Source organism: Macrotis lagotis, chromosome 1, assembly GCF_037893015.1.
Source record: "Macrotis lagotis isolate mMagLag1 chromosome 1, bilby.v1.9.chrom.fasta, whole genome shotgun sequence".
Taxonomy (NCBI): Eukaryota; Metazoa; Chordata; class Mammalia; order Peramelemorphia; family Peramelidae; genus Macrotis; species Macrotis lagotis.
Window position 1 is genome coordinate 230931046 of NC_133658.1, and position 24177 is coordinate 230955222.

General features: G+C 34.8%; 1 protein-coding gene and 1 non-coding gene across 2 annotated transcripts in view; one reads left to right on the forward strand and one right to left on the reverse strand.

The window, feature by feature from the left end:
• CDH13 (cadherin 13) overlaps window positions 1-24177 on the forward strand; it is a 1354681-nt gene that overhangs the window by 710102 nt on the left and 620402 nt on the right. The gene's annotated exons all lie outside the window — the stretch shown is intronic.
• LOC141510466 (U6 spliceosomal RNA) lies at window positions 16737-16842 on the reverse strand. Its single transcript, XR_012474951.1, has one exon. It is a non-coding gene; the product is annotated as a U6 spliceosomal RNA (small nuclear RNA).

Consider the following 24177-nt stretch of genomic DNA (forward strand, 5'->3'; position numbering starts at 1 on the left):
GTCCCAGTGTGTATCCAAACATTGCTAATGGCATAAGATAGGAAACAGGAAGACAGAGACAGTTATGATGTCCTCTCCATCATGCCTGCTCTTTTGACAACATTATTGACTTCTTGCTTAGTTATTAAATCTGTGTTGTTCAGAAAATTGCTAGAAGGATTTTTCCTCTTTTTTAATTGCTGTGAATGAAGAAATTGTTATTGCATTTGAGGGATGATACTAAACTCCCAATGGGCAGATACCTCCTACCTTAAAATGTCCTTGAGGGTAGAGTCTGTGTTTTCTTCCATCTCTCTGTCCCCCATAGTGTGGACAGCTTGCACACAGTGGGAGTTCACCAAATTTGTATTGAATGAAAGACTGAAGGAAAGAATTGAAGACAGTTTTTTCTTAAGTGGTACATAAAGAATATACTTAGTAGCTTTTTTAAGGTAGGATTTGCAATTTTAACAACCAAGCATTTGCTCTTACTTTAGGAGTCTCGGTCTTTCAACCCCCCAAAATTATTAAATATCTATTATATGCAAGGCCCCGTGCACAGGAAATGGGTGATAATTAAGAGAAATTAAAAAGAATATGAAGATTCCTCTGAACCGTAGTTGTAAATCTATTTTTTTCCTGACAAAAACATAAGTGAGTAATATTTTGTTTTGGCTACCATAATGCATGTTGAACAAGGAATTAAAAGTCTCCTAGTTTTAAAGGTTAAAAAATAAAACATATAGAATTATCTAGGAAACCAATTATATTGAATTATAAAGATCTATCTAGCAGATTTTCTATATTTATCTATATCTATCTATATTTATATATATATATATAAGCATGTATATATGTATACATTTATTTCTTTCTGATTTATATATGTGTTCAAACACTTCAACACTCTGTATAAATGAGTTTATGAATACAAGGTTAAGAATCCCTACTCTGAATCTTTGATTTTATGATTCTTTAAATCATCTATACCTATTAATTAATCAGGATTTCTTAAACCTCTACTTTTTGACAGGAGCCTTTATTAGGTACTTGGGCTATAAATGAAAAAGTGCCTTATTGTATCATAGGAATGTAGCATGCTACTAGATTATAATTTAAATAAAAGGTAATGTGTGGGGGGCACTAAGCCCTCTTGCAAAATCTTAGCATTTAGTTCATGCTTCAAGGCAATTGGAAGTTTGAGGAGGCCAAGGGAAAAAAAAATCGGTTTCTTGAGGAAAATCCTTGTTTGATCCCCATATCCACCTCCCACCATCTCTATCCCTTATGACTCTGGGTATATGTTGCTTTCCAGAAATGATCAAAAACAGCCTTGGTCCATATTAGAACATAGATAATTCTGATATTAGCAAGAACCGGGTAACTCTTCTACATGTAGTTTTTAAAAATGCTATTAATTTTTTCATGTGTTGAGAATGTTATGGGTTTTTTCAGATTGATATTTTTTTATTTTCCAATTATTTGTTATGAAAGTTTTCAATTTTCATCTACATGCAAATTTACAAATTACGTAATTCCTTTCCACCCTCCCTTCCTACCCCTTTCCCGACAGTGGCAAACAATCTCATAAAAGTTGTACATGTACAAAAGTTCTTAATAGTTTACATATTAGTCAATCTGTGTATAATGAATTAAGACTAAGAGAAAAGAAAGAAAGCCATGGTATAAGAAGAAAAACATAAGAGAAATTTTAAAAAGTAAACGTAGTATTCATTCAGATTTTGTGGTTTTTCTCCCCTCTGAATGTGGAAGATGTTGTTCATAACAGGTTTCCCGGGGTTGTCCTAGATCTCTAAACTGCTGAGAGCATCTGCATTCATCATAAATGATTCACTCACAATGTAGTTATTAATGTGTACAATGTTCTATGTTTCTTCTCTCTTTGCTCAGCATCAGTTCCTGTAATTCTTTCCATGCTTCTCTAGAGTCTGACCATTCATGGTTTCTTATGTAACAATAATATACCATAACAATCATATACTATAACTTGCTCAGTCATTTCCCAGTTGTTGAGCATCCCTTCAATTTCCAATACTTTGCTGCTATAAAAAATTATCATAAATACTTCATTTCCCAAATTTTTATGAGTTCTTCGGGATACAGGCCTTGTATTGGTATTGCTGGATCAAAAGTAAGATCAGTTTTATTACTCTTTGTGCATAATTCCAGATTGCTCTTGAGAATGGCTAGATTAGTTCACAACTCCAACAACAGTATATTAATCTCTCAATCTTCCCCACAACCTCTCCAATATTGATCTTTTAGTCTTTTGGTAATTGTTGCCAATCTGATAGGTGTGAGATTGTAAGATGGTACCTCACAGTTGTTTTAATGGGCATTTTTCTAATCAATAATAATTTGGAACAATTTTTTCATACAGTTATATGTATATATATATATATATATACATATATAATATACATTTAATTTCTTCATTTGAAAACTGCTTATTCATATCCTTTGACCATTTATCATTTGGGGAAAGGCTTGTAACCTTATAAATTTTATTGAATTCCTTATATAGTTTAGAAATGAAACCTTTATCAGAACCCTGAGCAGTGAAGATTGTTTACCAGATTTCTGTTTTCTTTCTAATCTTGAATGCATTTTTTATTAGTGCAAAAGCTTTTCAATTTAATAAAACCAAAATCATCCATTTTGCTATTTCATTAATTTCTCCCTTTTTTCATAGATCTGACAGAGTATTTCTTGATCTGTTTATTGATCTATAGTATCACCCTTTGTGTCTAAATCCTGTGGCTATTTTGACCTTATATCAATATATATATATATATATATATATATATATATATATATATATATACACACACACATATATATATATACGTATATATATATATGTATATATATACGTATATATATATATGTGTGTGTATATATATAAATATATATATATATATATATATATATATATGGTATGAGTTGTGGGTCTATACCTAGCTTTTGCCATACTGTTTTCCAGTTTTCACAGTAGTTTTTGTCAAATAGTGAGTTCTTATCCCAGAAGTTAATGTCTTTGCCTTTGTCAAACAGTACATTACTGTGGTATCTTTTGTACCTATTCTAATCCACTGGTTCATTATTCTATTTCTTAACCAATGCCAGGCAGTTTTGACAACTGCTGTTTTATTACATAATTTTAGACCTGGTACAGCTAGGCTATATTCCTTTGCATTTTTTACATTAGTTTCTTAGATTTTCTTAACCTTTTTGTTGCTCAGGTGTATTTTCTTATTTTTCTTAGCTTTGTAAAATAATTATTTGGTTTTTTGATAGATATGACATTGAATAAGTAATTTAATTTGTGCAGAATTGTCATTTTTATTATATTAGCTCAATCTGACCATGAGCAATTGATGCTTTTCTAATTCTTTAGATGTGACTTTATTTATGTGAAAAGTATTTTGTAATTGTGTTCATATGGTTTCTGGTTTTGTCTTGAGAGGTAAATTCCCAAGTATTTAAGGTTGTCTACAGTTACTTTAAATGGAATTTGTTTTTCTATCTTTTGCCCTTGGATTTTGTGATTTATGTAGAAATGCTGATGATTTATGTGGATTTATATTATATCCTGCTGCTTGGCTGACTGAATTTATTAATTTTTTAAAGTAATTTTGAGTTGATTTTCTAGGGTTTTCTAAGTGTAACATCATATCATCTGCAAAGAGTGAAAGTTTTGCTTCCTCATTGCCAATTCTAGTTCCTTCAATTTCTTTTTCTTCTCTTATTGCTAATGCTAACATTTCTAATACTATATTGAATAGTAATGGTGATAACGGACATCTTTGTTTTACCCTGATCTTATTGGAAATGTTACTAGTTTGTCTGCATTATATTTGTTGATGACTTTAGATAGACATTGCTTATTATTTTAAGGCAAACTCCATTTATTCCTATATTCTCTAGCATTTATAATAGGGAATTCTAGTGAATAGGGTTTTTCAGCATCAATAATCATATAATTTCTTTTAGTTGTGATTTTCAAAGAACTTTCCCATTCTCTCATTTCACTTTCATGGTGGGTGCTGCTATCCCATTTTAGAGATAAATTACCTTTATAAATGGAAGAAGGAACGATGAAGGAGTCTTAGGTTATTAGTCATTTCAGACTGACCACTGGGAAGTAAGCCGCTATTACAAACGGCAAAAAGGAATGGTATTGGGGTTTGGGGGCGGAGCCAAGATGGCGACATGAAGGGATCGAGTCTTAGGAGCTCTCTGATAAAAACTCATAAACTAATGACTCTAATTAAACTTTCGAGAGACAGAACCCACAAAGGGACCCAGTGAGGCAGTTCTCCTACTCAAGGTAACCTGGAAAAGAGCAGAGAGGCTCTGCTCCCCGGGCCGGAGGGGTGGCCCGCCAGAGCCAAGGAACTTCAGCCTCCTGGAGGCAGCTCCAGGGCGCTGGGGGCCGCAGCTCGCAGCAGTGGGGGAGTCTCCTGGGCTGCACCCCAGGGAGCACCTGCGCGGAGTGGGGTACCAGCCGGGGACCTATGCCAGGGCGAACACTTGGAGCCCAGCACTCAGGGCACACAGCCAGCAACCTGGTCTTTCCCAGCCTAGACCAGGAAACAGAAGCAGATGGAGCCTGTAAGCAGGAGCCCCCAGGGCATGAGCCCATTGAGCTGAGGGAGGGGAGTGAAGAGAGACTGCAGAGCTCTGTCCTCTGCCCCTGGAACAGGACTCTGGAGCTCTGACCACATTCAGATCCTGATCCCAGTCTAGGCCCCCCCATAGAACAACAGGGCCCCCCCCACCTCAGCCCCGAGGCACAGGGGTGTGCATATGGTCATTCACAGACCAGGAGGGAGGACAGAACCTCACACACTGAGACCCTTGTGGGAGTGTCCCAAAAGCTCAGGAAGCACCCACGAAAAACAGGCTTAGGCTGTGAAAATGAACAAACAAAGAAACAAGAGGAAGACCACTGAGAAATATTTTGCAAATGAGCCCAAGAAAGCTCAAAATACTCAGTCTGAAGATGAGGAAGAACAAGTTCCTGCATCTAAAGACTCCAAGAAAAACAGAAATTGGGCTCAGGCTATGACAGAGCTCAAAAAAGACTTTGAAAATCAAATGAGGGAGTTAGAAGAAAAACTGGGAAAAGAAAGGAGAGAGATGCAGGAAAAACATGAAAATGAAGTCAGCAGCTTAGTCAAGGAAATCCAAAAAAATGCTGAAGAAAATAGCATGCTAAAAAACAGCTTAGGTCAAATGGACAAAACAGTTCAAAAAGTTATTGAAGAGAAGAATGTTTTAAAAAGCAAAATTAGCCAGATGGAAAAAGAGATAAGAAAACTCTCTGAGGAGAATAAATCCTTCAGACAAAGAATAGAATTCAGGGATATTGATAAATTTACCAGAAATCAGGAATCAATACTTCAAAACCAAAAAAATGAAAAATTAGAAAAAAATGTGAAATATCTCATTGAAAAAACAACTGATATGGAAAACAGACTTAGGAAAGATAATTTGAAAATTATTGGAATACCTGAAAGTCATGATCAGGAAAAGAGCCTTGACATCATTTTCAAAGAATTACTACAGGAAAATTGCCCTGATATTCTAGAAGCAGAGGGCAAAATAGAAATGGAGAGAATCCACCGATCCCCCAGAGAAAGAGATCCCAAAAAACCAACCCCTAGGAATATTATAGCCAAGTTCCAGAACTCCCAAGTCAAAGAGAAAATATTACAAGTAGCCAGAAGGACACAGTTCAGATATCGTGGAGCTGCAGTCAGGATCACACAAGACTTAGCAGCAGCTACATTGGAAGCTCATAGGGTTTGGAATACAATATACCGGAAGGCAAAAGAGCTTAGAATGCAGCCAAGAATGAACTTCCCAGCTAGGCTGAATGTCCTCTTCCAGGGAAAAAGATGGACTTTCAATGAACCAGGGGAATTTCAAAGGTTCCTTTTGGAATGGCCAGAGCTGAACAGAAGGTTTGATCTTCAGATACAGGACTCAGGTGAAGCATGGAGATTGGAGGAGAGGGGGGAAATATGAGGGACTTAATGTGGATGAACTGCATGGATAGAAAAATGATACTGTTAATATTCATATGAACCATCTCAGATAATAGAGCAGGTAGAGGGAGCTTTTATAGTTGAAGCACAGGAGAAAGCTGAATTCAAAGATAAAATATGGTGTAAAAATGGAGTCAATAAGAAAAAAAGGGAAATGGAATGGGAAAAAGAAAAAGGAGAGGGGGAATAGTCCAAGCTATTTCACATAATAAGATTTTTTTTTTATTACAATGATATGGAAGGGGGGAGGCAAGGGGTAATGAGGGAACCTTTGCTTTCATCAGACGTGGCTAGGAGAGGAAACAGCAAATATACTCAATGGGGTATAGACAACTGGAGTAAGAAGGAGGGGGAAGCAAGGGGAAGGGGTGGGGATGTGAATAAAGGAGGAGAGGATGGACCATGGGGGGACAGTGGTCAGATATAACACATTTTGTTTTTTTACTTCTTGCAAGGGGCTGGGATTGGATGGCCTGCCCAGGACCATAGGGCCGGGTGGATTCTGGGCCTAAGGGATGGTATGGGGGCTCAGGGCTTCTTGGCCCCAGGGATCTGTCTGCTGCGCCACTCAGGAACCCTACACCTGAGTCAGAGTGAAAGGAGAGATAAAATAGAGTACATGGTAGTGGAGAAATAAGAAAGGAGGAAGTTGCGATCAGCAATGGCAACGTTGGAAAAATATGGAAGTAACTTTTGTGATGGACTTATCATAAAGAATGTGATCCACTCATGACAGAGTTGATGGTGTTGGAACAAAGACTGAAACACATTTTTTTGTTATTATTATTTGGGGGAGGGTGCAGGGCAAGTGGGGCTGGGTGGCCTGCTTGGGGCCACATAGCAGGGTGATCATTGGGTGTCTGGGGCCGGATTCGGTCCCAGGTGCTCCTGGCTCAAGGGCCAATGTTCTGTCTGCCACCCAGTCACCCCTACTATTATTACTATTTTATTTTATTTTGGGCCTTTTTTTTTCTTTTTGATTTTTGCAGGGCAGTGGGGATTGGGTGGCTTGCATGTCACATGGCTGGGAGATTATTGGGTTTACGAGGCTGGATAGGGACTCGGGTGCTAGTGGCTCCAGGGCTGGTGCTTCGTCCATTGCACCACCTGGCCATAGCTACAATTATTACTATTATTTTTTTTAATTTTAATTTTTTTCTCCCCCTTTACTTTTTTGCCCACGAAAGTCTATCTATATTCATATGGGGAGGGGTATTTTGTTTATTTGTAAACAAGTATATTTTATTAATGTAAAGAAAAACATTTGTACAAAATGAGAATAAAAAATAAATTAAAAAAACTAATACCCAAAAGGTAGATCCTATAAATATTATTATTCCCCTTTTAAAAATTAACTAACAAGTTTCAAAAAGCTTAAATTATTTAATCATAGACACACAACTTGTCAGAGGCTAGACTGGACCCAAGTTCTCCACTGATTGTTTCATTGAACAATTCCTTTTGTTTTTGTTTTTGTTTTTGTTTTTGTTGTTTCACGAGGGTTTGTTTTTTCACCTTGTTTGTTTACTGCCTTTTTGGTAAGTTTTCATTTTATTATAAAAATATCTAAGTCAAAAAAAAAAAAAGGAATGGTATTACAAAAGCAACAATAATATAACCCCTTAGTACAGCTGCATCTCAAAGTCTGGGATAGTTAGACTTTTCAGGTGTTTGGGTGCTTTGGTATTTGGCTGCCTCCAGAGCTACTCCCACAGCAGGCCTGAGCTGATCTGAAAACCTCAGCAGCAGGTCCCACTCTGCTCCTGGGCACCTGACCAATTTTTTGCTCAATGTGCTTACATGCCTTATCACAATAACTTGTGAGTTATGATCTTTCATTGAGAGATGTCTGAGCATGCAGCTTCTCTGGCCTCTTGGCCAGCTCTCCCTTACTACAACAAAAGCACTGTGTGTTATGTTGGGAAAAGTATATTTTTATAGTTTAGCTCAGAGATGACCCAAAAGCATAATTTTGTAACTTGGGTTAGAGTCTCACATTCTCCCTGTTGCCAGGTTGAACCCCATGTGACTCCTGTGTAGTTTATTTTATTTCCTGATAGGTGTGTGGGATGTCTGCTGGTATCCTAATCAAATCTGAAATGTTTTTGAGAATCTGTGAATATGCTGTTAGGACTAGGAAGTGGATCTAGGAAAGAGAGGGTGATAACTCCCTAGATCATATAAGACATTCAGGCATTAAGTCAATCAGCAAGCATTTATTAAGTGTTCTCTTTGCAACAATTACTGTTTCTAAATTCTGGGGATAAAATAAAAGGCAAAGAGGATTTTTCTTCACAAAAGATTCTGACAGAGAATGTAAAGAACTAGCTACATATAAAATACCTGCAGAATAAGTTGAATACTTAATTTAATAGGTGTTCTAAAACAAAGGGAATTTCAGTGACACTTGAGTCAGAGGATGTTGGTTACTAGTTCAAAGAAGGTTTGTAGTCCCCCGTAGGAAGAGCATTGGTTTTTTCATCTATAAGTTAAAACTCTAACCTATGGCTTTAAGAAACCATAGCATGCATGGGGTAAAATATGTGTGTGTGTATTTTTGTGCATTTATACACAAATTTTATATATACACATATGTACATGTGTGTATTTACATACAAAATTTTTACTCAGCAGTTAGGCTAAATCAGGTTGAAGGTAATCATATCTATCAGTGAGACAGAACAATGTCTACTCCAAAGATATAAAGATTTCCTCTAGTGGACTGAACTGATGAGAGGAATTTTTTCCAACGTCGATGAAGACAATTGAAACACTTAAGAGCTTGGTCAGATATGAAAATCTCAAAGGGCATTCACTGCATCCTGGGCTATCTCTAGTTATCTTGACTCTTGTCTTACCATTGGACTTTGATGTCTCTGGAAGAGAGAGTGAGGTTGATGACTTTGATAACTGATGACTTTAGGAGCCTCTGCTTCACTTAATCCAGTTCACATATAAATAAAGACATCATCTGACTATGTCATTAGTTCTCTTGGAAACCAAGGTGTTTGAATAGCAATATAAGTTGACAGTAGTATATGAGATTATCTCTAATATCCCTTCAAATTCTAGAGTTATGTTGCAATGATTCTCCTATAGCTACAGATACATTCTCTCTCTCTCTCTCTCTCTCTCTCTCTCTCTCTCTCTATATATATATATATATATATATATATATATATGTATATATACACACATCTATGTATGTATATTTATATAAAACATATGGATATGTATGTATATATACATGTATATGAATATATGAATATAATTTATGTATATATAAATGCACAACACATATATATGTGCATATATATGTAAATGGATATACACACAATTCCTAAGTGTACTCCCCTCATATCACTTACTCATCATTTGAGTAAGTCTTTGATAGATTGGGTCAAGCAGGTTGCTCAAGAAGACTTAAAAGTATGTACTCTTCAATAGCATTCTATGGGATAAATTCTAATCTCTAGACCTTTGGTGACTTGTTCTTCTGATGTTTTGAAGTTCATAAGACTGCTGCTGCCTCCAATACCCTTTCATCTGAAAACATGAAAGAGTAGACACAGCAGAGATCAAATAGCTTTGTTGTCACACTCTCATCATTCACTATGATTAGTTCAGAGGTTTGAGATCCCTCTATCTTCTATAGGAACACAGAATCCAGGTTCAATAGTCAATCAAAAAGGTCCATGCTGAAATATTGTAAGTGGGCAACAAAGTAATAGAATTCTTAGGTATATTTGGAAATGGAGAGAAGGGGACATTTTTGAATATACCCCAAAACAAAGGGTATGAATGTATGGAGGAATAAATTCCTAGAATGTTCTAGACATTGCACTAAACATTTTAGAAATGGCATCTCTTTCTATCAACACAACAATCTTGAGAGATAGGTGTTCTTATTATCACCATTTTACAATTGAGGAAACTGAAGTAGACAAAGGGCAAATGACTTCCCTAGGGTCACACAGATATCAAGTATCTGAATCTGGATTTGAACACAGGTATTTTTGACTCCAAGTCCACTATTTTATGAACTTTACTACCTAGATGCCATAGCAGATTCACTAAACTTTGATGTGGAAGATTGCATCATGAAGAGAATATTACAAATGAACTTAGGAATGAATCCTTATTGAAAAATCATCTTGATTTCATTTTCATTTCTGGATTTTTCCTTTTTTGATATATATATATATATATATATATACACACACCCCAATAGGTATGTATGTATGTATATTTCCCCATTTAGGGTCACAGAGAGCCGGATCAGCTGGATGGATTTAAGCAGGACTCCAAAGATAGGTCAATATAATATGACAGAGGTTCATTACATACAAAATACACACACAACACACACACACACACACAATCATTTAAGGCAGAAAAGCTTGAGAAGTGTCATAGGTGTGGATAGATGAGTACCATAGTCCTAGAGATCATTTATAGTAAAGCAGAAGAAACAGCAACATCTACCTTGAAGAGTTGTTGTGAATAGTAGCTACTATATAAATTCGAATTCCCTTTCTTTTCTTTATCACCCACTAAAGTTGAAAATAGTAAAGACATACTTCACTTGGAGTCAAAAAATCTGTTTGATTCCTGAACCTACTACTTATAGACCCTTCCCATTACTCATCTTTTCCTAATGAAGCCTTGAATTCCTCATCATTAAAACTGAAAAACAGTATGGTGTAGTAAGTAATGCTAAATTTGAGGTACAAAAGAACTCAGTTCCAGTCCTGGCCCTGATAGTTACTAGTTGTCTATGACAAAAGACTGTGTAGAAGCAGGTGTTGTTAAGTCTTGAAGGAAGTGAGAGATTCTATGACGTGTTAGAAGGTAGTATAATCTAAGCTAGGATGATAGCTGTCAAAAATCACAAAAGAGGAAGATGGACCAGTATGTATGAGGAAATAGAATGTGGATAAATGATTATAATGGAGCTGAAAAGGTAGCCTGGCTTTAAAAGTTAGACAGTAGTTTTTCATGTTGGTCTTAGAGACAATGGAGAGTCATTGGAGGCTGTTGAATAGAAGAGTGATGTGGTCAGATCTGAATTTTATTAATGCCACTCTGGCACTTTGTTGAAAAATGAATGGGAAAGGGGAGAGACTTCATGTAGGGAGAGTAATTATGAGAACACTGCAGTATTGTAGAAAAGAGATGGTGGCTGTGTGAGAGGAAGATTAACATGCAAGAGATGCTGTAGGAGTAGCAATGCTAAGCAGAAATCCTAAATCACTCAGTGGATTGGTGGAAGAAGTAAGAAATTGAGGATATTACAAAGGTTATATGAACAGAAGACTAGAAGAATAGTGTCACTTGACAAAAAAGTAAGTTAGATAGAAGAATATAAGATTTGCTTTTGTTTACATTTTTTGGTTGTTTTTTTTTTGGTAGGGGAAAGGTTAATAATTTCTGTTTTAGAGATGCTGATTTTAAGATGTCTCCTGGATATTCTGTTGAAAATATCCAACATGCAGTTGGTGACATGAAACTGGAACTCAGAAAGGAGACTGGAACTGAGATATGTGGACCACTGAGTCCTTTGCATAGAGATAATTAAATTCATAGAAACACAAATAGACAGATATAGATGAGAGATAGAATCAGGGATAAAGAAACTGACAGAGATAAAGACACAGAGACAGAGAGGCAGAGAGACAGAGACAGACAGACACAGAAGTGGAGAGGGTAAAGAGAGAGAATGGATATGGAGAAGGTCAAGGGAAAGTACACAAGAAAAGGCTTAATATTAGGAATTCTGATATATTAAATAAGGCAGCAAAGCAGATGGAGGTTTGGTCAGACTCTATTTGCATTGGTCACTGCTGAAGTCCTAAGTATTCTTCAAGGTCCAGCCAAAGCTCACACTTTCATCTTCTGTCGTGCTCCTTTTTAAATCTGTCAGGAGAATCCCAACTGAAAACTCAGTTCCTTTAGAGAAATATTTCATTAATCTATGCCCCTAATATGCAAACACACACACACACACACACACACACACACACACACACACACACGCACACAGAGAGAGAGAGAGAGAGAGAGAGAGAGAGAGAGAGAGAGAGAAGACTGTACAAAAGGTTAACTCAGTAAGAATGTGTTGAAAGAATGGATCTTATATCTTAATGATTTTGCTCATGTTTAGCTCATTCAAACATGTTTGTTTACATTCTCACATGTTTTAGAAGAAGCTTAATATTTAGCCACAGGTAATAAATAGGCTTGGGTGATGGAAAAGACTAATGATAAGAGTCCTGTATATAAGATATGCAGCTACTTCTAATACATGGGTAGACTTATTTTAATTAATTCTCCTAAGCCAGCTATTTTTACTACTCCATGCTAAGAGAGAAGGTAAATACTTTATCCCCAAGGATTTAGTGGCATAGATTTACACAGCTCCTTGTCACCCCAATGCAAAAAAGCTTTAAAAATACCTCCCCCACCACTAAAGGTCTACTGGAGGTATTTTAGAAATAATTGTTTTAAAATCCTATTAGGTGAAAAAAGCTCAGTGGCCAGGCAGAATCACCAGAATTGAACAGAGCTCCCTAACTCTGGAAGCTGCTGCTTCACAGTTGGTGTTAATCAGGCCTGGGAGGTCAAAAGCAGTCTACAGTCTATTATTAATAGATCCATTTGGCAAGCTATTCCTTCATGTGGATACCTTATTCTCTTTTGGTATGTATGGGTTATCTTAAGAGAATCTTACCAGACCTTTATCACTTGAAATCCTTCTACATATAGGTTGATTTTCCAATAATAATAATAATAATGATGATGATGATGATGAAAATGATGATGATAATTATAATAAAAACGTGTTTTATTGTATTGCATGTGCATGTGTTTTAATATCATTAGAGCAAAATTGATGTAATGTAAGAAAGTTAAGTGAATTTGGAATGAGAAGAATCATTTTAAATCCTGGCTTTAACCCTATCCATGTGATCATGAACAATTTCCTGCATTTTTATGACCATCAGTTTTCTCTTCTGAAAAAGAAAATTCATGTTTTTCCTACCTATGTGACTGAGTCTTTGGGAACATCAGGAAGAGATAAAATATGTTTTGATGTTTCAAATATGTAAAGTGCTCTAGAGCTAATATAAGGCACATTTTTGGTCAAAAAATTCAAGACTTTTTGAATGTTATAGGACAAGTATGCCCTTCTTTAGGCTGGCATTCAAACCAAACAACATTTTCCCTAATTTATATATGTAGCCTCATTTACCACTTTTTTGCATAAATCCCCAACCTAGCTTTATCAATCTATACTCCATTACCAGGATGTGTTCTTGTCATTGCTCATTTAAATCATACCTGACTCTTCTTAAGTCAATTTGGGGTTTTCTTGGCAAAGATAGTAGAATGGTTTACCAGTTCCTTTTCTAACTAATTTTACAGATGAGGAGCTGAAGCAAATAGGGTGAGGTGACTTGACTAGGGCTACAGAGCTAGCTAATATCTGAGTTAATGTCTGAGTTTCAAGAGGAGACTTCCTGATTCCAAGTCTAGCACTATCCATTGTTCCATCTAGAGAATATGTCTTATATTGTCTTTCTCCATTTCTTTGTCTGTGTTGTTCTCCCAACTTGAAATTCCATTTTTCTTCTTTTGTGCTTGAGACCTAGATCAGTATCTTCTTTCTCAATAACACTTTTCTTAAACAAACCAGAGAAGAGGGATTATTTACTTCTTTGACTTAATGGCATTTATATTTTTGACATCTATGAATACAGTGTCATAGATTTAGAATAAGAGGGTGCCTTAGGAGATACTCAACTAGCCTCTTAGTTTTACAGATAAGAAAACAGAAAAATTAAGTAACAAAATGAAGGCCATAAGAGAAGTAAATGTTAGAGGCAAGACTTGAACCCAGGTTCTCTGACTCCAAATCCAGTTCTGTTTCTATTATAAAACATTGACAAGGATTATTATCTACTGGGTTGATACAAAGTCATTTGTTTAAGTGGTGATAATCTTCCTAGCTAGTGACTACATCAGAATCATACACAGGAGCTTACTTTATAAATATTTAATACTTATTTTAATGAAATAGGGCTATAAGCATATAGACCTAGAAAAAGTGAGTCAATAAAATTATCAATCCCAAATGAAACTGGGTTCTAGTCTTGTCTTCTACATGGTCCCATGTTGTCTATTGAACTTAGCAGGCAAACTTTCCAAAGCATTTTTCAAAGAATGTAGATTATTGTCAATCATGGAATTGAATCATATCCATTGTAGCCCTGGGGAGGATTCTGGGGTTCTAGAAAGATTTTTGCTGTTGCCTGGAGAGTTTTAGCTTTTGAATAATAAAAAGGGATATATTATAGTGTAGCTTTGTAATGACAAGATAGATTTTCTTGATTTACATAAAAGGAGAGTCTAAGCCATCTTTTTTTTTTAAAAAAAGCAAGTTTTAGACCCACAGGCTTTCTATACACAGTGCTCTCCAGGAATCCAGAGGGAGGTGGGCACAGATTGCAGAGATAAATTCAAGAGGAAACTCACTGGGAACTACTTTCCTCCTTTATCCCTAAGCCTTTTTCTGTAAAAATAAAAAAGAAAAATAAAGCCTAGAGTGTGGGATGAAGAAATGACCTCATACATTATAGAAAGCAGTGTGAAATTATTCAAAGAAAGAACTAAAATGCCCCAAAATGAAATGTCTAGAGATCACACTACTAGGCAAATACCCTAAGGAAATCAGAAACAAAAAGAAAGTTCCCATATACACCAAAAGATTCATAAAAGTATATTTAGTAACAAAAAAGGGAGTATTCCATTCAGTTAGTAAATGTTTAAGCAAGTTGTCATAAACAAACCCAAAAAGATATTACTTCATTTTAAAAATGATAAATATAAAGAATTCTTGAAAGCATAGGGAAACATAACAGACACAAAATGAAGCTAGAAGTACCAGAAGTAAGAATATTCAAAATTTCTCTAATAATACAAATAAAACAAGTACAAACAGAAAAATATAATGAACAAATTTAGCACCAAAGAAGATAAATGATATGGCAAATCTGCCCATTTCTTTGTATAAGTTGGAGGACTATAGTTCTGGAATCCTTCATAAAAGAATACTTTTACATATTAATCTCTTTTTAACTTTTCTATTACCTTTCCTACTTTATTATAAAAGGGTAGTTAGATGGTTCAGTTGATTGAGTCCTTGACCTCGAGTCAATGAAACCTGAGTTCAAAATTGACTTCAGACCCATAACAGCTATGTGACCCTGGGAAAGATATTTAATCTCTGTCTGTCTCACTTTCTCATCTATAAAATGGGTTAATATCAACACCTAGATTCCAAGGATCAAATGAGAAATATTTATTTGTTAAGCAATTGACACCATGTCTAAAAAGACTTATTCCTGTCCTCTTTCCTATACTCCTACCTTGATCTCTGAATTAATTTAGGAGGAATGTATTGGGAAATGAAAGTGATATAAAAAATATAAAAGCATTTTAAAAGGAAATAAAAATAAATAATCATATATTTAAGGCAGACAAAGCAGACAAGCAAACAAGTAAAAAAACACTTTTAAAGGAAAAAAAAGATGTCTAAGTACAGTTAGTTTGTGCATTTATTTTAATGATCAAATATTTGCACTTGTCCCTCTCCCCTATTTCCCCTCTTATCCTTAGAGTAAATGTCAGGTCCAATTACTAGTCTTTCTTCTCATATTCTTCTGTTATCATCTAAAACTCTCAGACCATCTTCATTTGCGGAAAACATACAAATAAGGAAACATGGGCTAAATAGTGTTTTTGTACCTATGGAAAAGGAGGATAGTCTATATTCTATAGTACTCTATAAATACTCTATAAACAAACTAGAGATTCAGAGAGAAGTCAGTGTACTGTCAAACACATTATTAAAAGGATTCAACTCTGCTTGGTTTTTTTCCTTGTTACATTTGCTTGTTACAAGATCTTGCTTGTACCACATTACTTATGAAAAAAAGAAAAAAAAGGATATCATGATGTAAACTTAGGAATGAAGACTGAACCTTTTGTAGCATGGATGAATTGGTTTTGGGGTGTTCATTCAAGGTGTGGGGTTGATTTAATTTTTTTATTCAGATAAAGAAAAATAGATGCTCTTAAAGCAGGTTTGACCAAGTCACTCCGCAATCCAAAAAGCTCCATCACTCCCCATTGCCCTCAGGCTGAAAGACTTACTCCTTAGTTTGGCATTTATAGCTCTTTGCCATCTGGTTCAAACTTAGCTTTTCCGAATGTGCTCACATTATTCCATTTCATGCCCTCTTCTTTATCACAAAACTGGCCTTCTTGCTCTTTGCTTACATATGAAATTTCCTTTTTTTTGTGCCTTTGCAAAGGTAGAGAGTATACTATTCCTAGAAATATATCCCTTCTCACAGTTTTCTTTTAAATTCATTAGCTTTCTCAAAACTTCTCTAATGCATTCCTCAATTGTTGTTCCTAATGCCTCTTCTTTTTTTTGGAAAGATTTTATTTACTTTGAGTTTTACGATTTTCCCCCCAATCTTGCTTCTCCCCCCTCCACTCTCTCACAGAAGATAGTCTGTTAGTCTTTACATTTTTTCCATGGTATATATTGATCTACGTTGAATGTAATGTGAGAGAAAACACATCCTTAGTGAAAAAAATAAAGTATAAGAGATAGAAAATATGGAATGCTTCACAAATTTGCGCATCATCCTTGTGCAGGGGCCATGCTAATCTTTTCTGGATCATTCCAATTTTTACTATATATGTGCTGCCAAAGCAACCACCCTAATGCCTCTTCTACCACAAACTATCAATTAGTATCATAGATTAAAAGTTTGAAGACACATTGGAAATTATTTAATCCAAAACCCCATTTCACAGTTGAGGACTGAGATTCAGATAAATTAAGTGATTTGCCCAATATTATATAGTTAATAAATGGCAAAGCTAGCATTCTAATTTGGTTCTTCTAATTCCATATTCAATACTCTTTCTACTGAACTGTTCTACATGCCATTAATTCTTAAAACTCCACATTTTTTCAAACACAATCAATAATGTCTTTATATTTTTTTAGGTTTATTTCTTAGAGCTCTCCAATATATCCTCTAAGGGATAAAGTATATTTACCTTACAATGTAAATTGAGATCTATTGGACAGACATGCATGATGCAAAGAATCTGAACATTTTTCACAGTAAATTTTCACAGTAAATTTCATGTAAATTAAACTCAGATGTATTAACTATGTACCTTTTTATTGAGGGGACTGAATATAGAAAAGTGGCTATCACTGAGTGAGATTAAGCAGCTTTTATGAAGGATATGAACTTTGACAAAGGGAGAGACAGAGAAGAGGTAGAGAGGTAGAGAGCTCTAGATGGATTCTGTGGACCACACAACGTAGCAAGAAGTAGGCCCTTAAAGTGGGAAGGGAAGAAATATTATTAGCATGTTGCTTTGGCTGAAGCCCAGTCTCTGGTTGACAGAGCTAAGCAGACAGCTTTGAGGACCAGGTGTTTTTGTCAGTGCTATTTAATGTGACAGAGAGAATTATTAAGTGAGGGAACTCATCTGTAGGATTTCTGTTTTGAACCAAGTGGCTAAATATTTTGCAAAGGTTTTTCACTTAGGTACCCATTAGACATTCAGGAAACCCAAGGTTCTGCACTTTAGAAAAACAAGTAGATGTATCTTGGACTCCTTGGAGCACAAATTCAGAGTGATCACAAGTTAAGATCAGTACTAAGATGAATGATGCTGATAGAACCACTGATCCAAATCAGTGAAGGATATTGAGTGGGAAAGATGCTATTGACTGAATTTCCTTAAACATTCTACTGGTATTCCACCTAATGGACATTGTTATTATCAACAACAGGAAATAACAATCATGAATTTATTAAATATTCATGATGTGTTTGGTACTGGATTAGGTATTAGAAAAGATGCAAAGAGAAAATTTTGTCAGACCCTGACCTCAGAGAGCTCACTTTGTATCAGGGAATACCACATTGGTGTCTGTATGTAAGACATTGTTCTGGAAAGTATTCATATCTTCTTTTATACATATTTCTGTATATAAATTTTAAAGTTTGTATATGTAAACATACATATATGGTACACATTCACACATATAGGAATTCTTGTCAGAGAAATAATAGATTTAAGGTACAGAATGAGAGAAATGTCTACATGTAAACGATCAATATTGTAAATAGGGAAGCGAACACACACACACACACACACACACACATATATATATATACAGGCATATGTGTGTATATTTATAATCAAATATATATTATGCAATACATGCATAACTAATTATGCATATTACATTTAAATATCTATATAAATATGTATAAGTATCATACATACATATATTTATGTGTGTGTGTGTGTGTGTGTATATATATTCCTCATTCTGTACCTTAAATTTGTCACCTTTATGTGCATAACATCTGTGCTCTGTGCTCTAGAATCATAGATCATCATTACATTGATTATATAATTCTTATAACTTTCCAAGTCTCACCAATGAAAATTTCATTTCTAAGATATAAAAGGAAATCATTCCAATTCATTAGAACAAAGGTCATTCCTTTATTGATAAATATATGATGAGTATAAATGTGGAACTCTCAAAGGAAGAAACTATGTCATTTGCAGTCAAATTAAGTAAAAAAGAAAACTTAAAATCTTCATAAATTAGAGAATTGCAAATTAAAGCAATTCTGAAATTCTGTCTATCGGAGTGACCAAGATGTCAAAAACCAAAAAAAAAATGGTAGTTGATAGGTGGTTTTTAGGAAAAGTAATACTGTTGCACTATTTGTAAACCTGTGAAAGGGTATAATTATTCTTAAAAAGAATTTTTAATTATATATAAAAAAATTACTGGATGTCAAATACCTTTTGACTGAGGTATACCACTGTTAGGTCCATAGACAAGAGTCATTAATGAAATAGGAAAAGATCAAATAAATATAAAAAATAGTTTTTCCTTTTGTTGTGGCAAAAAAAAAAAAAATCAACTCAGAAACAAAAAACAAAACTGGAAACCAAGGGAATTACCATCAACTGAAGAATGATTTAATAAATTATATTGCATGAATGTGATGGAGTACTATGGTGCTATAAGAAATGAGGAAATGAATAATTTTAAAGAGATTTGGAAATACTTATATGTACTAATAGTGAAATAAACAGAACCAGAAGAAAAAAGAAAAATCAATTATTATAAAAATGAACAATTTTGAAGATTTTTTATAAATGGAGAAATAATGAAATTAGTGGAACCAGGAAAACAAATTGTAAAATTAAAAAAACCTCTAAAAGCAATTAGATAACCAGTGAAATTCCTCTAACTTTTACTCTGCATTACTTATTAAAAGCAAATACAAAGTATTTTTAGTGGGGTGGGAAGAAGTTACTAGCAAGAGTTGAATATGAGTCTTATTGTTATCAGTCTTGAATATCAATGTCTTGTTTAGGACAGAGCATTTCTGAAGGAAGCAAGGTATGTGAAGAAAAGGAAGATGTAAGGAGGGAGGGCATTCCTGCAATGGTTATTGCCTGTTCAATGACAAGAAATGGGTGATAGAAAGTCACGTACAAGAAACATCAAGAATGTTTTGGTGGTCAAACATTTGCATGAAAGAGAATAATATGAAGGTTGCCAGAAAAGGTAGGTTTGAGTTTGATAGCAAAGAGAAAATCTTGAATTGTAGAAATTTGACAATGCAGAAGGGATAAGGATAGTAAATATATTCAAACAATGATAACAATAATATTATCATCATTTACAATAACACTAATAAACATTTAATTATTCTTTAAGTTATAGAAAGCACTTTATGAATATGATCTCACTTTCTCCTCACAGCATCTTCTACCTAGGAAAGCAGGTGTTATTACTCCCACTTTACAGATGAGAAAACAGAAGATAACAGAGGCTAAATAGCTTGTGACATAGAGAGCAAGTATCTGAGGTTGGAGTCAGACCCTTCTGACTGAACAAGTCCAACATTTTGGAGGGGTGGGGAGGTGAATAAAAAAGCTAGCCAGACATAATGACAATAGCATAGGATGTCAGTAATGGAAAAGAACTTAGATATCATCTAGTCTAATACTTAATTTACTTATGGAGAATGTATATATAGATAAACTGAGGCCTAGGAAGTGGAAATGACATGCCCAAGTTCACACAACTGAAATACAATATGATGGAAACAGGGCTACATTTGGTCTCAGGAAACTTGGGTTTGTATCCTGACTTTAGTACATACGGGAATTGTCCTTTCTCCTCTGTGTCTTACCAAAGCAGTAACATGGTATAAAAGAGCATAATGGAGTCATGAGAACCTACATTCAAATACTGCCTCTGTAAATTAATAGTCTTGTGACCTTGGGAAAGTCATTTAAAATTTCAGAGCTTACATCCTCATATTCAATTTAGAGAGTTGGATTATATGACTACTAATATTCCTTCCCTATTTAAATCAGTGATCCTGATATTCATTAAGGACCTTATGTAAGCAGGCTTAAAAGTAATTCTTATGGTTTTGACCTCAGTGGATGTTTGTGAGAATAAAGTTTTGTAATTAAAAAGATTTTAGAAAGATAAATTGTTATTATTTCTAGTTCAAAACTGGAACTAAGATGTGGGACTTCTGACTCAAATTACTTCGGTCCCCCTTATCAAAATGCCTCCTTTAAGTGAATGCTTTTTCAGAATGTGCCCTCTACCTTCAAAAAAGTCGATATGAAAATCATTCACTTGGAAACTGTCTCTGTGACTCTTTGACTTTTTCAAAAGTCACAGTTACGGATACTATCCATGATGGTCCCTGGCGACCCACATAATATATTCAAACTTCGGTTTGGTTTAAGGGGGGAAAAAAGTCTCCCTGCAGGTAAAGATGCCAAGATTTTCTTGTCAGAGGCGGAGAAAGATGCAAGTTGACATGTTTCTAATTTGGTCTTTTCTTCTAATAAAGAGCCAAAGTAATACTCAGGCTAGTTATAATAATCAGTTCATTTTAGGTGCCTCATAATGATTCCATCATTTGACTGGAGTCTTAAATGGCTGGTTTTTATATGGTGCTCTGGACCCTAAGCTGCCCAGGTCTTCTAGGGAACATAAAGGAAGAACTATGAGTAAAACTAAAGGGGCACCGTATGGTTGGGGCTCCATAGCCAACCACCTCCCCCTTCTCTGGGCTCAGTTTGTCTTCAACCAGGCAGAGAACTGATCTGGAAGACCCTGAGTTAAAATTCAACCTCAGATAAAGTAGCTATGTGACCCTAGGCAATCATAATCCATCTGGGCCTTTTCATCAATAAAACTGGGATGATATAATAGCATCCATCTCACAGGGCTGTTGTGAAGGTAAAAATCATACATGTAAAGTGCTTGACAAGCCTGCAGGCAACATAAGAATATGAGTTGTTATTACTGTTTTTATAATTCATCTCATCCTCCTCTTTTTCAATGGGATTCAGATAGAAATAGTCCTGGGACAAGGTGCTGTTCTATTATTATCCTATTTTTAATGCTCTGAAGATAATTTCCTAAATACATCTTGTAATTGTAAAAATCCTGGAATATAAGTTTATCTTTATCGTATTGATATGTGATGAGGAGAATGTATTTCTATCAATTAAATGCTTTAGAAAAAATATTCTCAATGTTTTTGAGATTTTGTTTTCTTTTTAGTTTGATAAAATTTCTTCCCTGAGACTCTCTTCAAAAATGCTCCATGAATTACCATGTCATGCTAAAGATATCTCCAGTAGTACATCCACACAGACTGGAAAATCCTTTTTAGGAAGGATTTATTTCTTCCATGGCCAATTCAATTCTCCAACCACCTGGGTCCTGTGATTAAGTCAATGATTTGGTTTCCCCGTGTTTTCTTTTTTTTGATAATCAGAATCAGCTCTATTGCTCTACCTTTCTCAGGAGCCATTTATATACATATGCATATACATATGTATGCATATGAATATATATATATACATATACATATACATACATACATATACATACATACATATATATATATATATATATATATATATATATATATATATATATATATATATATAAAATCTCTGTTGAGTGATCCCATGGAAAATTATGGAATTAGTGACATTTATCCCTCCCAATCCCTACTTGGGCATTCAATGACCTTATGCTTTGCTTGGAGGTTTAAAGTTCTTTAATAAAATAAAACAGATCTACCCTTCCTGGATCCCAAACAGCTTTTCTTTTCAACTTCACCATAATTCAAGCATAAAGAGCACCTATGACCTTTCTTTATAGATTTATAAGTGGAAGGAAATTTCAAAATTATTTAATATTGAATGTAGCAATTTAGGAAACTGAGCCCCACAGTGCTTAAATGCTATTATAGTAGTATATACATATATAATATGTATCTAATATTCAAAAGGGGGAAGTAAAGAGGAGAGGAGAAGAGAGGGGAGAGAGAGAGAGAGAGAGAGAGAGAGAGAGAGAGAGAGAGAGAGAGAGAGAGAGAGAGAGAGAACTGGTGGAAGGGATATTAGAGGTTATGTAATTCCAGTCCTTAATTTTAGGGATGAGGAAACTGAGAAACAGGAAAATAAAAAGACTTGACTAAGTTCACAAAGATAAGAGAAAAGGAAATATCTGAACCAATGTTTTCTACCCCTTTCAACTGCACCACACAGTCTTCTAAGGGTATCTTATCTCAACAAGGAGGAAAGCATTAGACTAAATGAACTGAATCTAGTCCAGAAGGAAAAAAAGATCTAAGTTCTTGTCTTAGTTGTTAAATTTGTGTAATCTTGAGCAAATTACTTTCTTCTATGATTCGACTCTTTATTGTGTGGAGACAAATTTGACCTCTTAGAATGGATCTCACTGAATTGCAGAAGACCTGTATAGGACATCAGAAGCCTTCTCCTTCAAGCCCTGCAATAACAGGAACCAACTTTCCAGCATTTTAATCATTCAGCTTCTATTTGATGAACTACCTTAAAGCACCATTGACTCCCCAACTTTCCCACCACCTGATTTTGATAGGTGGTTTTGGTTTTTGCAAGGCAATGGGGTTAAATGACTTGCCCAAGGTCAAACAGTGATGTAATTATTAAGAATCTGAGGTCAGATTTTAACTCAAATCCTCCTGACTCTAGGACCAATGCCCTATCTACTGTGTCACCCAGCTACCCATGTTAGGTGAACTTTTGTCTTATATTACTGGGATTAGGCTACCATGATACTTCCTATATAATCTCTCTTCTATGCTTCTCCTCCTTCCATTTCTAGCATTCCTTTGTATGTTTTATTCACTCACTTATATGCAAACACTTTGCAGGCAGAGACTATATTATTTGAATATATATATATATATATATATATATATATATATATATATATATATATATTTATCATAGTTCTTGGTAACTAATAAAATCTGCCTGTCTGTAAGCCTGTCTGTCTGTCTGTCTTATGTTCTGAGAAAACTTATTTCACTTTTAAGCAGCTCCAATTATTGGGAAATTTTCATTACATTAAGCCTAGCTCTTCCTCCCTACAAATTCATTTGATAAGTATATGGTAAATATGACTTGAATATGACTCTGGAAAAGTATATGATCTTTATAAAGGAAAGGATTAAGGGCTTAGTATTTGAATAGTATTATTAATGATATTATTATTATAATAGCATCATTAATAATATGTACCCATATGATAAAATTCAGAAGCCAGAGGGAGAATGCTTAATAGAGAACTTTTACTTTGCAGAGCAACAAAGGATGAAATAGGAGTGATTTTCATATAGTACAGTGGATAGAATTTTGAACTTAGTCTATAAGACTTGGTTTTGAAAAATACCTTAGTCACTTAACAGCCCTGTGCCTTTGAGCTAGTCACTTTATGTGACTCAGTTTCCTTATCTACAAAATAAAAATAACTGGGTTGGACTTTATGATCTTTAAGGCTCTTTCCAATTCTAACCCTATGATATTATTCAATTAATCACTTGAACAAAAGGAATAAAAAACAGGTGAAGAGTTTGGTAATCATAAATTTGACATAGAAATTACATGGAACTTCTTT